The sequence below is a fragment of the Thermobia domestica genome, chromosome 3 (assembly GCF_964235325.1).
Source record: "Thermobia domestica chromosome 3, izTheDome1.hap1.1, whole genome shotgun sequence".
NCBI lineage: Eukaryota > Metazoa > Arthropoda > Insecta > Zygentoma > Lepismatidae > Thermobia > Thermobia domestica.
The window spans coordinates 204,837,464-204,854,161 of NC_137456.1; the positions used below are offsets into that span (position 1 = coordinate 204,837,464).

The following is a 16,698-nucleotide window of genomic DNA, read 5'->3' on the forward strand; positions in this document are numbered from 1 at the left end:
AAAATCGTTCCATAAAACATCAGCTACTCCTTCTTGACTTTTCTCATAGCAATGACGTTTACTATAGTATTTGGTTTCTAATGAAATATTTATATATAAAATATAAACAAAATCGTTGGAGCTGTTTTCGAGAAAATGGTAATTTATGTCATCCTCCTGTAAACTAGCCTTATTTTTGATGATAAAACATCCGAGAAGTGCTCTGGAAATCTTGCAAAAAAAAAAAAAAAGTTTGAAATTTGGTTCAATAATTTGAACGGTGTAGCTTCTAGGCGAGTGTGCTTGTACCGAGACGAGTGTATGGACGAACAGACGAACAGATATTTTAAAAATACCTTTTTGCGATAAGTGTCATGAATACGATTTTTTCGGTAATCATCATGCTTTCCCTTACATTGTTCCTCTAAACTAAAATGTGACGTAAATTGTATTTTTGTATGTCTGCGGTTATCAATTAGTCATGTATTCATTATTGTATCCGAGTAACGTAGTGATTATGAATAACTTCTGTTCCTAAAACTCAATTGTAACTAAGTGGGAAAGATGTAGCCTATGCTTTCCGTTTGTGCACAGTCCATGCATTTGTTTTTGGTGCAATAAATTGCTCAGGTTCCACGTTAAACTGAATCAGGGTATCATGTTCTAATTGAAGAGAAGGAGATGTCAAATTCTAATTAATAAAAAACGAATTTCAAACTTTTTTATTTTCAGACTTCCAAACTATGCTATGTATAAACGTCGGAAGTCTTATAGAACGGCTTTGTCCGTCCGTCCGTATGTCGTCAGATATCCGAATGACATCAAGAAGCAGTTTCTCGCAATCGATTCGGTGTTCAAAAAATAGGTTCCACCTCCTTCGTTAAGCCTCTACTCAAACCGGAAGTTTCAAATTAGCCGTTTCTGATTTTAACGTTTTTCACCATAGAACGAAACAGTAATAGATAGCGAAAAATGATGTTTTGTAAAACATTTAGCGTCTGAAGTCAAAATAACATGACTTCTTTCGCTTTTAATACTGATTTCCATAGAATAAAACGGTAAAGATATCCAAGCGGCTTTTTGCAAATGGTTCAGCGTTTCAAAGTAATACAATATGGCTATTTTGGGGCGCGAGGTTTTGGAAGACGAGATTTTGGCAAGGCGAGGTTTTGGCCCGGTGAGATTTTGGGCCGCAAGGTTTTGGGTGGCGAGGTTTTGGCCCCGCGAGGTTTTGGGCGGCGAGGTTTTGGCCAGGCGAGATTTTGTCCCGCGAGGTTTTGGGCGGCGAGGTTTTGGGAGGCGAGGTTTTGGTCCGCGAGGTTGTCGCCGCGAGGTTTTGTACCCAATTGAGAGAAACATTATACATCGTTCTTACAGAACTTGGAATACCGAGAAAGCTAATTAGATTAATTAAGATATGTTTAACACTGCGTTGGTCGCGCCCTCAACATTTACGTGAGTGGTCGCGCGTTCTGCTATTGTAGAACATCAGTATTTTTCTATAGCGATATTATTTTTAGCGATATTCGGTCTTGGGTATGTTAGTTATAGTATTATACACGTTTTAAAACATTTTAAAATTATTTTGATTAATACAAGAACATTGACAGAAATAAACATTTGGTATATCGTATCTAATATATGACAATGTTGAACTGAAAATCGAGCAAGTATTTCGGTGTAAGTGTTCATATGACAGCATAAATCTTTTTTATTATACATCGTACAGGTAGAATGATATGATGTACTCTTTTTGAATGACTGCCTACTCCAAGCAATCGTTACACACGATTTTCTGCTGGTCTGGGCACACAAATCTCTCTTATTTTCCAAAAGTTTTTAGTTGTTGACTTGTTGCGAGAATGGTAACAAAGGATGCATTTTCCAAACCAGAATCTCCGTCTTGTGGTAATGGAACACCTTCATTGAAGCCAATCAGAAGTCTTCCTCTACGTCGAAGCTCGTTTGGCGAGGATTCCACGTTTGTTTATTGCTGCTTTTATAAACCTAGATCAAAACCTAGATCATGGGGGAAATTCTTTCGTCTGACACTCTCATTATTCTTATTTGCTCTAAATATATTAAGAGCATTAACACCAGCTACGTTTTTCCTCAATTCATAATCAATTAGGCATAAAAAGATTCCTTGTGGGCCAAGCCTATGAAAAGCTGGTATTATATTGTAATTGCGAGTTCGTGGGTTTCTTGGCATTATGTGATCTACATACCAGCGAGAAGGTTCTATGTTCTTCTCTCTACCAATATAAAACGCACGAGTATCGAGAGAAGATGGTGCAGCAAGATCCATGACTTCAATACTGGCTTGTACTGGTATGTTTTCTTATTCTTTTTCTTCCTGTATATTGCTCGTACATCTTCGGTATCACTGCACTCAACTTTTTCCGCATCAAAATCTTCCTCGAGCTCCTGCATGCCTTCAATCTCAAATGCAATTTCACGGTCACTTTCTGCCTCTACTAACTAAAGACGCACTTGTTCTCTGTCATACACTGACATTTCATATATTACAAACACGTATTCCACAAAAATAACGTGAAAATGTAAAACCAATTAAATCACTAATAAACAAACTTGTACGCCAATAGTCGCGCGATCTACAATAGTAGAACACTTATGAAATCATGGAACAAATCTGAGCAGGTGCAAGAACAAGTGCTGAAAATTGACTCGAATGTACGGAAGGTTTTTGGAGAAAGGTACATAACCGCTTAAGGTCGAGCGTGTTGCCAATTGCTCAGGATTCTAAAAATAAAACACCTGTTCTACAATAGTAGAACGCGCGACCACTGCAGTGTTAAATGAATCCCAAAGTAAAGTCCGGGTAGGAAAATTTTTGTCCACGAGCTTTCACGTTGAATATGGTCTGAAACAAGGAGATGCATTGTCGCCATTATTATTTAACTTGTTCTGGACTACGCTATGAGGAAAATCAAAGATAGCAACCAGGGCCTACAGTTGAACGGTATTCACCAGGTTATGGCATACGCTAATGATGTAAATTTAATAGGGGATGATATGAGAACAATAGAAAGAAATGCAGAGATCTTATTAAACGCTTGCAGGGACATGGGTTTAGAAGTAAATGCAGAGTAAACTAAATACATGCAAGTGCGTCGGGACCGTAATACGGCAAATTGTGGATGCGTTAAAATATTAAATAATACTTTTGATAAAGTGGATAGTTTCAAATATCTAGGACCAATGTGAATATACGAAAATCAAATTCACGAAGAAATTAAATGTCGACTAAAAGCAGGGAATTCGTGTTACTATTCGGTTCAAAATCTCTTTTGGTCGCGAATTCTGTCGAGAAATTTGAAGCTTAAAATATACAAAACGATAATCATGCCTGTTGTTCTGTATGGTTGCGAAACATGGTCGCTTACTCTGAGGAAAGAACATAGACTGAAGGTATTTGAGAACAAGATCCTTAGACGAACATTTGGACCCAAGAGGAACGGGAATGAGGTATGGCGGAAACTTTATAACGAGGTACTGCATAATTTATACGGTTTACCCAACATTGTTAGGGTCGTCAAGTCTAGGAGGCTTAGGTGGGCAGGTCATGTAGCTAGAATGGAAGAAACTAGAAACGCTTTCCGTGCTAGCGGTAAGACCAATCGGAAAACAACCATTAGGAAGACCTAGGCGGCAGATGGGAGGACAATATTAAGATGGATCTCGCAGAGATAGGAATACAAAAAGAAACTGGATCCAATTGTCTAAGGATAGAAGTCAGTGGAGAGCTTTTGTGAACGCGGCATTGAACCTCCGGGTTCCATAGGCCATAGAGTTAGTTAATAATAGTTATAGTAATAATAATAATAATAATAATAATAATAATAATAATAATAATAATAATAATAATAATAATAATAATAATAATAATAATAATAATAATAATAATAATAATAATTGCAATCTGTTCAGCGTCTCAAGACAATATAGTCTATCATCAGTACCTACAACATAATACGGAAACTGGTTGAAATTTTTCAATGCTTTCGGTTTCAATGCTGAATTATATGTAGCAAAGGCGGTAAGAGAACCCTCTATTAAAGCCAGAAGTAGTAGAAATCAACCATTTCCGGTTTCAACGTTTATAAGTATAGAACAGAAATGGTAATAGATAGCGACAACCGTTTTTCTTCAATCGATTCAAAGTCTTAAGAGAACATATATTTTTATAGAACCCAGGCGGCAAAGAGTGTCAAAAAAATTGTTTCTGACGCAAATTCAGCGTCTCAAGAATGAGTTTTATCTTGACTTTTATCGATCTATTGAAACCAGAAGAGTTGAAAACCTACGATCTTTCGATTATAACACTGACCGTAAAGTGGATAAAACGGATATAGTTATCGACAAGTAGTTTTATTTTTTAATATAAATTTAGTACTGGTAATATGTTTCACCCTTGATTGTATTGTTTTTATTGCAGCCAGACGTGGTAGATATCAATTACAACTTCCAGTTTTAATGTTAATTTCCATAGCGCGAAAACAGTAATAGATAGCGAGTAATGGGTCTTTGATATGGAATCAGCATCCGAAGATCAGGTTTTATCTTTGATCTTATTCCTCTATTGCAATTAGTACTTATAGATACATTACTTTAAGTTTAAATATTGAATTCACATAGTTTGGAAATTTACTATATGTAGTTTCACACTGTGAAATGAAACTCACTTGTACGTAATATAAAATTTGATTAACTTGGCTTCAGTCATAATAAGACTATTCATGGCTTTGGATTGATTATTATTTTAACAAAAGAGACACTGACCAAAGCTTAAAACCCACTTTATTTTAAATTATAATAACAATATTTATATATATGTCTGTATTTTCATTTATTTTCGATAGTGTCTGAAGAAGGATATGCTAGATATCCGAAACAGTTACAAATTATAATTTAAAATAAAGTGGGTTTTAAGCTTTGGTCAGTGTCTCTTTTGTTAAAATAATATTCAGTCATAATGTATTGAAATACATTTGAAGACAATTTATAGTATAAATAATCATGATAATTTCAATTTTTAGTATAATTATCATAGTATAGTATAATTATCAATTTATAGTATAATTATCATGATAAAATGTTTACTTATGTGCACTCGGCAACACTGCTACTATCAGAAATGAATTACCAGCTCTACAGTGGATGCTGGGAGTGTACCCTGTTTTGATTCAAACACTGGTTCACACGTTTCACTAGGTTGGCAGCAACTTTACGAAGATTAGAGGTGTTAATGTTTTCATTGGCACTGTGAATGTTCGTTTCCAGGTCTTGAATAGTTCGAGAATTGTTCTTGTGTACCTTTTGCTTTAAATAGCCCCATAGAAATGAATAGAAGTGTTGCCGGGTGCATGTAAGTAAAAATTTTATCATGATGATTTCGAAGTTTGTTTTTCATTGTTTTCAGGAATTGCATAATATAGACAGATCTTTAACACACCTTTTGATGCACTGAAACATCAGCAGGGTTGCCAATTCAGAGTGTTAATTTATGAAAACTTCATTTCCCTAGTTCCCCCTTACAGAGGCCTCATCCGATTAGTTATCGCTGGAAAAGAAAAATTCTTTTTTCTGCTCCATAGTTTCCAAGCTATTCCAACTAAGCAAACTAAAAATTAACGACAGAACATCCATACGTATGAGTTATGAGTCAATTTACGTTTTGCAAAAAAAAAAAAAAAAAAAAAAAAAAAAAAAAAATTACACGTTCGGTTATATCTGGCAATATTGTGTGGTTCCTAGTGTACTTCAATCGTTGCTTCCTAGTTTAAATATGTATATGCATGAACAAGGCTTCATTTTGGTATAACCATTATTTGTGTATCACTTCAGGTTCAACAGTTCTACTATCCCAAATTCCGGGTTGCATTTTATATTGGACACCCTGTACATATTAATACCCGACCGAATTACTGTTTAATGATATTTTGAACGCAAAATCATATGATGTACACAAATATGCAAAGCAGGTGCAGATAAATTATTGACGTGAATTGGTTTTTATGAAGCAATTCCCCTGTTCTTCTTCTCACTCTTTTTGAATTCACATATATCTTGTTGTAAGGCACTCTATGCTTATCGAATTATTCCCTCATATTTTTTCAATCCTTTCATGTACGCATATAAATTTATATCGTAGTAGTGATCTTTGAATTGCTCTACTTAGGGGCCTACATTTTATTCTTGCATTTTAGACTCATTGGTGAAGACTTATCATTTTAAATAATCTGGTAAAAAATGATTATCAAGCTGGAAAATAAATAAAAGTTCTTCAATCACTCTTATCCCATTCTTTATTCTTTTAATACAAGTAGGCTAGTTAATCGCTAGAAATTCTAAAAATGTTACCATGTCATCTACTGAAAAATCCTTAAATAGCAGTGTCGGTGTTTACTTCCTATTGGGAAGCAAGTGGGGGAAATGCTTGAGTTGAGAAATATTAACCTCAGATTTCAAACGTCATAACCGTTCGTTTGCTGTAACGCAGTAGTGTATACCATTTGGTCTAGTTTTGTCTTTTTCAGTGAGTGTTCATTTCTCGGGAAAAATGTTCGGCTAAGATTTTTCTTTAAATGTGAAATATTTAAAGAAAAATTAAATGTGAATTGTTATCAATCTGAAAATAAGAATTCTTTTTATGACCTTGTACAGTACATGTGTGAAGTTTATTACCCGTAAAGTTTAGCTAGTCGCGTTAAAAAAAAAATCTTACCATCGTTTTTTAGGTAATAAATAGCCTCTGCAAAATTTCACTACACTGTTTTATGTTATAACAAACGAAAGGTCATGCGTTTTAAATTCATCGATAATTTCCCTCAATTGCCTCCCAATACTGAGTAAATATCGAAACACGTTATATACAGAGAGAGTATTATTCTAATGTTTTTCTGGCATGGTCTATCAGAATTGACACTGATTAGCTATACTATTTGGTTTTCTAAAAAAGAAAAAAAATAAAGGAGTGATTCCGGACATATTCAAGTAAAGATAAGTTTGAGAAAGGAAGAAATTAATAACAAGCTAAAATGTGTATGGAGGTACGGGAGTGTGTCAGAAATAACATACTAAAAGTCCCCTAAAATTCCACTCTAGCCTTACCGTAATTTTGAAAAATGTTCGCTATCTTTAGACTACAACAAGGAATTTATGGAAAGCGTCACTCTTTACATTTATTCCTCTAGCCACCATTCTAATTATCACAAAGCCATGAATTATATATGGTCGGAAAGCTTGAAAGACAAAATGTCTAAGTAAATGACATATATGCCCATTGTGATAAACTTCTAGAAGAAAAGGAAGAAGAAAAGAGCTTTTTTTATTAAAACAAGGTTCATTTTCAAAAGTCACGGGAAGTTTGCAACACTGACAGTTATTGCACATCACCAAAACAACACCAACAGACATCCTTGATATTTATCCCAAAAATAGCCAACAATGACACAAATCGGTGCATTACAAGCTGAGAAAAAATTATAACCAATATTACATTTTGACCTCTCTGTACAAAAGTGCATAAGGCGATATTCACTTTCACTGCTCTAATCACCTTTTGTTATTACATAGGACCAAGAGTTATATATCATTGGAAATCTTAAGAAACGTAAATTTGAACGAGGTAACACTTATGCTAATCAAGCCCAATCTGTGGAAGAAACTTAAAACCCAAAATTTCGGGACAAAACATGATTTTCATAGAAATTATTTAAAATTTGCAACACTGTTAATTTATCGAATGTTAAGAAAACTCGACCAGCGGTTCCATTATCATAATTATTATTTTAAAGTGGGATACACTTTTCCTAATGGAGTAAGCTTTTATGATACATAGTTTTACAACACGTAAATATACCACAAAAATTATTTATTAACAGTTTAGAAAGTAACGGAAATTGGTAGTCTCTTTTGCATGGGATAACCGTAATTCACACATTTAAAATCACTCTCATCTGCGATAGGCATTTAAACGTAATTTTGTACAAATCCTGGCGAATTACCTTCGGTGGTTGTTAAACTTGGGATTTTCCACACATTAATGTCATTTATGGGAGCAGTTGCGTATATAATGAAAGGTAGTGGCATTGAAGGAGTTTGGTCTTGTGTGTATGCTAGTAACTCGATTCTACACATGATGTCAGGCCATTCTTATGCTAGCGCTTTTAGCTCATTGTTTAACACAGTTAGTAATTGCATTATATATATTTAATGAATTAGACCCCACTGAGGAGTTAGTACGTCAATTGCAAGATGTTTTTATTCCTCTAATGACTGAAGAAGATATCGATGTAGTTGTTCAACCAGTCGCGGAGCCAAGTGAGGGCCAAGAAGGGCCAGGCCCCCTTGCTCAAATTCTTGGCCTCCTAGTGCCCCCCCCCCCCCACACACACACACAGAGTGATGCTGCTATAGGTCGACAAACGGTGAGTTGGCAGTGGCTACAAGTGAAACTACTTCCAAAACATCTCTCGACAACAAAATTGCGAACTGCAGAATACCGTTGCAATAGTCTGCGTTCCGAATAAAATAGCTCCATTCATTTTAGTTTGTAGTACGGCAAGATCTAATTCACGGAAATCTGTGGGGTGCTTGCGTTGACCTCACCACCTGGACATTCATTTTAACCTCTATTCCTTATCTAGTTATCTCCTTTGCTTTTGACAAAGAACCAGAAAAATAGCAAAATCAGTCAGCGTTCTCATTCGCTTCAATGTTGAAAGTCATACTAAAATATGATATGCTTACTTACAAATAACATGCACTGCAGTAAAACATTACACTTGTGTTGGACGAAAGAAGTCTTCGTACACTAAGTAATTAATTTCCATTGATTATGGCGACATAGAACAAATGCATAGTATCCATTAAATAATTTGGTATTATTATTATTATTATTATTATTATTATTATTATTATTATTATTATTATTATTATTATTATTATTATTAGAGTTTATCTACCAAACAACTATTTATTGATTAATAAAAATGATTAATCAATTATATTTACTTAGGTATGGTAGATGACTTCAGATTATATTATTTACTGACCGACAGTATCCCACGCTGTCGTATCTGTGCATAAGAGGTAGGTTCTAATCTTTTCTTTGTAGAAATTAAGTAAAAAAAAAAATAAAAAAAATAAAAACCTGTTTTACCTCGAAATGCTTAATTACAATTTTATTTACACAAAGAGAATTCTAACATATACAAGATGATATTAATGATGCTATTTGCATATCTGAGTTACTTGTCACAAAAACTAATTGCGCTAGGAAACTAAAACTAGAAAGCTCAGACTGTCTTTCTTAGCTAACTCTTACAAGTGGTAGCAACAGACTGAAATAGTGATGTCGTCACTTCCCTTCCGTTACCATGGTGATCGCCATGTTATACAAACGCGTGGAGCGAATGGTGATTTTAAAGTTACTACAAACAAGGACAATGGCCGTAAATTTATTTACAATTATAAAATATTTTAACGACTAATGAAGTTGGCAGGACACGGTACAGTTTTAGAATATGAAAATTCGTTTAGGAAACTACGCATAACATAAAGAAAATGCATAAAGAAACAGTAGTATGTATGGAACTTATTTCTAAAAGCGCCATATCTCTAAGTGATAAGGAAGAAATCAAATAATTAATGTAAACGTCATTATGATGTAATCCTCCTTAAGAAGCAATTATACACAATATAAGCTCCCTAACGTGCAGATTGACAAACTGTCGGCACAAGGAACATTTATTCCTTTTTTTTTTTCATAGAATCTGTTTTCAACACATTATATTATCATGCAGTATCAAAACAAATCTAGAACTTGTGATATTTATTTACCTCCATCATTCCATCCGGAAAATTAGTGTGATCTGTACAGAGGGAATGTTTTCGGGCTGCTAAAGTTTAAATTACTGGTGCCATGCTATAACCTTGAGTTTCGCCTTATCTCAAGTAGATGAAGACATGTCAGAAGGTTTGATTCTTGTATTAATAGATACACTAGTTCAAACGCTGTCGAAGATGAGGTCTGGTGAATATGACTCTCAACGAACAATATTCGAACAAATTTATCAAGAATGTTCGGAGATGTGCAAAGGAAATGGTCTCGAATTCCAGAGTAGGAAACAAATAGAATATAGAGGTTCCTCGTGGAATCGAACTAGACATCCGCCATCGAAATATCACAAATTCATTTTGAATGAATCATCTCCTTCATTGGATGCAGAAAACGAACTTTCTAAAGATAATATATCTACCAGGAGACATTTTTCTGCCTATTACTGACAGGCAATCACTGATATGAAAAACCGCTTTGTATTATGTAGCAAAATCATCAGATCAATCACCACTCTAATCCAAAAAGTAAAAACTTTTTAAAATTATAACATTGTCGAGCCTATGGCCCAGCATTATGGAGTGATCTGCAAACATTAAAGTGAGAACTGAAAATCCTCCCAAACAATTAAGTTGTATGAAGACAAGAAGAAAACCAAAGCTGATTCCTCAACGAATTTTGTTGATCTTTGTGTCTACAAAAACGCATTCCTAGAAACTTACAAGCTAGGTATCATCTCTGTGACTATATCAGTTTCTAGTGCTGCATGTGAAAGGTCATTCTCTTCTTTGAAAAGATTAAAGACTTGTATACGCAATTCAATGACTCACGATAGGTTGAAAAACTTAGTGTTACTTTATATTGAGAAGAAAATTGCTAAATCGTTAGATCTTTAACAAGTTGTGGATAAGTTTGCTGCTGCCCACACGAATAGAAAGATCTTCTTTAAGTAGAGGCATGAACCTGTAAGTTATTTTCTTTACCTGTAAAAGTGTTTTTGCTTCCACTTAAGTCAACCAGCTACACATATTTTAAACAAGGTGATTAAATAACTATTTACTTATAGTAGAAATCAATTGCATTAATTAATCCTAGTTGTTTGAGGTACTAAATTCTTACATTTTCACTGTTTTTAAAAGAGTAAAATCATGAACAACAAAGATGGAAACATTCATCTTGAATACACACACACACACACACACACACACACATATATATATATATATATATATATATATATATATATATATATATATATATATATATATATATGAATAAAACTTTTCTTTCATTGGAGATGGCCCCCTCAAAATCTTCTTGGGTCCTTCATTGGCACCCCTGAAAAAACTCTAGCTACGCTACTGTGTTCAACACTTAAATATAATTAAGATTGCAAATGATCTAGAGTTACTCATAGACTCAGCTGCAGAAAAAATCCGTGCCTCTAAGTTATTTGCTCTGTACTTTCAGCTTGTAGAAATTTTGCGTCTTTTCATTCGTGCCGAAAGAACTGGAGACTGGAATCTTCATCCTCATGGAGAAATGTTACTATACTTCCATGCAGCTGCGCATCTTTTATATGCCAAATACGCACATCTATACTTACAAGAAATGTTGCGGTTAGAGGATGAAATGGCTCTTCATGAATTCCAGCTCTTTACACGAGACGTTTACTTTACTATTCGCAGGAAAGATATATTTTGGAGTGGTACATGGTCTGATATGACAATTGGGCAGATTTTAATGAGAACAATGAAGTGCAGTGATAGACTGACCCCATGGGAGTGGCATGACTGAAAAGGTAGTATCTAGGTGGGTCTATATGCCAGCAGCATGCTACTTACGAGAATATCTTCAAAAATTATTAAGCAAAGATAGGCATGAAATTCAGACTGGTTGGCATGTGGAACTGTACCAAAGAAATGAATCACGTAATATATTACATGTAGAGAAATTCTTGCGATGGTTTTGCCAGTATTTTCAACTCCCTTCATATCCGGAGCTCGGTCCCTAAGCACAGGCATGGTAGGTAACGAAATGGTCAACTGGGATAAAGCTAAGGAAATCGGATTGGCTGCTATGGAAGGAATGTTTGGCAGACTTTTGGAAATGTGAAATTTAAACTAAAAGACATCCCACTATCTGCAATGCACAATGCAGTGAGCATCCGTGATGAGGTACTGGCTGTAAACACAATGCTAATATTCAACCGAATCATAGATGCAGTGAAGTCCGAAGAGCTCCGACAGTGTTTTGCTTACGAGCGTATACCCTATCCACTTTCTCTCTCTACAGAAGTGTACATGAGGAAAACGAAAAAGTCTGCTTTGTATGACATGTTTGAATATCGGACTGAATCTAAAACTACCATTGAAAACACTGTGTACGCCACAGATAAAGGCTGGCTTCTATATCATGTTGTTTGACCACAACATGGAACATATATTGAGTGTACAACTCGTATGTATCCTATGCACTCACAAACTTTGGAACGGAGGTAACAGTTATTTTTGATTGACGTTGTACTGAAGGGGCCGCGGTGGCTCAGTGGTAGAGCGTTCACCTCTGGTGCTTGGGGTCCCGGGTTCGATCCCAGCCCCCGCCATGTGAACTTTGTGGTGGACAAACACCGTGTGCGTGGGTTTTCTCGGGGTTCTCCCGTTTCCTCCCACTTTCTTCATTCCACCATTTCATTCATTTCTCATAATCACCGTCTCCTTTAGCCTAACCGGCATAACCGTGGGACGTAAAACTCAACGATTTCATTTTTCAACGTTGTACTGAAAACTACAAAAGCTACTGAACTGGAACGACGTGAGTCAAAGGTTCACTCCGCTCTGGGGTTATTCACAAATGTTAAAATTTTACAATGTTCACAAATGGCGAGGATGTTGAAATTTTAATCCTTTTGCTTGCACAAGGTCAAAATCAGTACATCACATTTCGAAAGCCAGGACGTGGAAAAGAAGTGAAAAAAGAATTTAGTACTAAGAAGTTTGCAAGATACATGGGCAAATGTGCTAATTGTTTTGCTCAGTTACCATGCTTTAACAGGATGCGACACATCATGTGGTATGCATCGCCAGGGAAAGAAAAAGCCATTCAATTATCTCAAAACAGGAAGATTTATGCCGATCACTTGAAGTTGACAACCACGATAATGCTAGTGTACTGTACAATCTCTGATTGAAGTTAGCTCATCATTTCTATTAATACTCTATGATTGCCCAGCAATAGTAACTTCATTGGAAGCATTTCAGTATCATTCATACATCAGTGAAGTAAGTCGCTGCCCTATTCACAACGAAATACAATTAGTAGCAGCACACCAGTAATGCTGCGAAACATCAGATCTTGAGAGCGTATCATTAGGTTCAATTGTGCCGTAGAAATTATATGTTAGCGACTGAATATTGATGGAAATCATTAGGAGATATTCTTGTACCAGCAAGAATAACCAAGTAACTCGCTCCCTGTAATGTCATGCATTTAATATCCTGTAACTGTAGAAATGGCTGTGATAGTATGTGTAGTTGTCGGCAAACAGGAATTTGTGCTCTAATTTATGTCGTCAGTGTCAAGGAATTGGATGTATGAATACACAACCAAATGATAAAGATTATGAAGATGAACGAGATAACAATGAGAATTTCATTGATTTCTAATAAAATAAGTCAGAATGAACTAGTTACAAAAATGTTCTTAAAGTACATACTGACGTCTAATGTAAACATTAAGTTTCATTTGAAGAATACTAATTGGAAAATTGCATTCTAATTATAAACAAGAATTTAAAAACAAAATTACATTCAAATGACTATTGCAGTTGAGAGTGATTTTAAATGTGTGAATTACGGTTATCCCATGCAAAGGAGACTACCAATTTCCGTTACTTTCTAAACTGTTAATAAATAATTTGTATGCTATATTTACGTGTTGTAAAACCATGTGTCATAAAAGCTTACTCCATTAGGAAAAATGTACCCCACTTTTAAAATAAATTAATAATTATGATAATGAAAACGGTGGTCGAGTTTTTTTAACATATGATATTTGACAGTGTTACAAATTTTAAACAATTTCTATGAAAATCACGTTTTGTCCCGAAATTTTGGGTTTTACGCTTCTTCCACAGATTGGACTTGATTAGCATAAATGTTACCTCGTTCAAATTTACGTTTCTTAAGATTTCCAACGATGTATAACTCTTGATCCTATGTAATAACAGAAGGTGACTAGAGTAGTGAAAGTGAATATCGACCTTATGCACTTTTGTACAGAGAGGTCAGAAAGTAATATTGGTTATCTTTTCTTCTCAGCTTGTAATGCACCGATTTGTGTCATTGTTGGCTATTTTTGAGATAAATATCAAGGATATCTGTTGGTTTTGTTTTGGTGATGTGTAATAACTGTCAGTGCTGCAAACTTCCCATGATTTCTGAAAATGAACCTTTCTTTTAATAAGAAAGCTATTTTCTTCTTCCTCTTCTTCTAGAAATTTAGCACGATTGGCATATATGTCATTTACTTAGACTTTCTGTCTTTCTAGCTTTCCAACCATATATGATTCATGATTTTGTGATAATTATAAAGGTGGCTAGAGGAATAAATGTAAAGAGTGACGATTTCCATAAATTCCTTGTTGTCGTCTAAAGATGGCGGACATTTTTCAAAATTACGGGAAAAGCTACAGGGGGATTTTAGGGGACTTTTAGTATGTTATTCCTGACACACTCCCGTACTTCCATACGAATTTTCAGCTTGTTTTTAATTTGTTCCTTTCTTGACAGAAAAATGAGCTATCTTTTCTGGACTAACAAGCAACTATTCGTTTCAGATTTTTATTTAAAATGACAAGTCTTGATTAAAGAATTAACATTTACAATGTTATGAATCTAGACTTATTTGACGGTGTCAGAAGACGTTTCTTTTGTGCATATATGATGATGTTCTTTTTTGTGGGGGAAGGGGAGTCACGGTGGTTCAGTGGCAGAAGCTCATCTCTGGTGGGAGAAGTCTGGTACATTTCCAGGGCAACTGAGTTTGTTGTGGACAACTTCGTACCCATGGGTTTTCTCGAGATTCTCCCATTTCTTCCGACATTCTTATTTCAACATATATTTCATAATTTACTTTTATAAATCATCCATCTTCTTTAGCCTAAAGGACATAATGTTGTACATAAAACCAGAAATATTCAATCTTTGTATCTTTTTAGTACGTCGAATAATGTTTTCGCACGTATTATGACACTACTGATTAGGCCGTAATTATGAAACTAGTCAGTCTTTGAAGCACATTAGTTTAGCTCCAGGAATAAAAGTTTTTTTTCTTTCACTTTTGAAACTCAGAAATAAAATATATTCATGGATAAAAAAGAAAACGAAAACATTACTTACATGCGTCTATCATGTATCTATCAATTAATTTATTGTAACTAATTACAATACTTCGTGAGTATAATGACACAGAAGTGATGAACGAAACGTTGCGTTGTGTGTTAAATAGAATGTTTCAGGAAGACAAAGTAATTGGTCATTTAGTATTTGTCATCTTAATAGCTGTTGAATGATTTCTTTTCTATCTGATAGCGCAACTCACGGATACAGAATGAGCCTAAGTAGGACTTTAGTTGTGTCCACCCTGATAATTATCCAATACAATATCGTATCAAAGTTTCTAGTTACTCACGCACATGTAAACGTACGCACGGAATGCATGCAGTAGCTATGCTGTGCACGAACTCAATGAACCCCCATGTCACACGATCATCCTCTGTGTTCAGCCGCCCACCCGCTTCATTCCAATCTATTACGATGATTCCCAGCACAGCCTGCTTCGTTGGGGACAATGAAGCATTCACATTTGCCACGCAGTTCCAGCGCTGGGCTTCGTATTCTTCACTTGTGATGCCAAGACTCAGACAGTTAAGACTTTTGTTCGTGAGTGACTCATTTAAATAAGTCGTTAAGAGTTCAATTAATGCAGCCATCTCTACGGATCAATTGTAATTAAGGAGAAGCCGTAAATAATAGGTATGATTATGTATATAATGGCTTGTTTTGATTATGATTAGTAATATTTAAGTTTTAAGATATGATAGACTCTATTTCCTTCATGAATTACATGTAAATTCATATAGGCAGGATCTATAAAGCTTCAGGCCAAAATTGCATACGTATAATGATATTAGTCACATAAGTAAGAAATAAATAAAAATAACAAGTTAGTAGTAAACTGAAATAGTATGTAAATAATTATGATAATAATATGCAAACTGCAATTAACATAACTACAAGTAGGAATTTTACAATTACTATTTCTAATTCCGTAATTATCACTTTACTTTCTAATTTATAAGAATTTTAATTTATTTACGATAACAAAAGAATGCTCTCATTCCTGGTATTATCACATAAATATGAAACGAAATTAATCAAAGAAAGTAACTGAAAGATGGAAAACAGTGTATAACTCAAGTATTGCATAAGAAAGACATGGGAGCCTATAGAATAAACTCGATGTCATAACTGAAAAATAAAAAATAAACTAATAAAAAATTTTAAAAAGTGAAATGAAAATGTTATTTATAATCGTAAAGGAACGCTAAAAATAACTTCTGTTTCAAGATATCTGAATTTCTCACGGAAGCAATTGATTTATTCCCAACTACAGAATTCGTTTCATTTTTTTAAAATATTATTTTCGCCAATAATACGCCAGATGACAATAATAATATACTTATAGGTAGAGACACGATTTTTTGGTGACACGCGAAATGTATTAGTTTTGTATGAATCTGTTGTGTACCTAAACTATATGTTTTTTCACTATTTGTTAGGCCATATAACGCT

The 16,698-nt window shown here is 34.7% G+C and overlaps 1 protein-coding gene across 4 annotated transcripts in view; it reads left to right on the forward strand.

The window, feature by feature from the left end:
- Ten-a (Teneurin-a transmembrane protein) overlaps positions 1-16,698 on the forward strand; it is a 1,171,522-nt gene that overhangs the window by 264,293 nt on the left and 890,531 nt on the right. The window contains exon 1 of one of the 4 annotated variants that reach the window (XM_081752116.1): positions 15,763-15,879. The exons of the other annotated variants lie outside the window; for them this stretch is intronic. The gene's annotated coding sequence lies outside the window, so the exon portion shown is untranslated. Of the gene's footprint in view, positions 1-15,762; positions 15,880-16,698 lie in introns of those variants that run through there. 4 annotated transcript variants of the gene reach the window in all.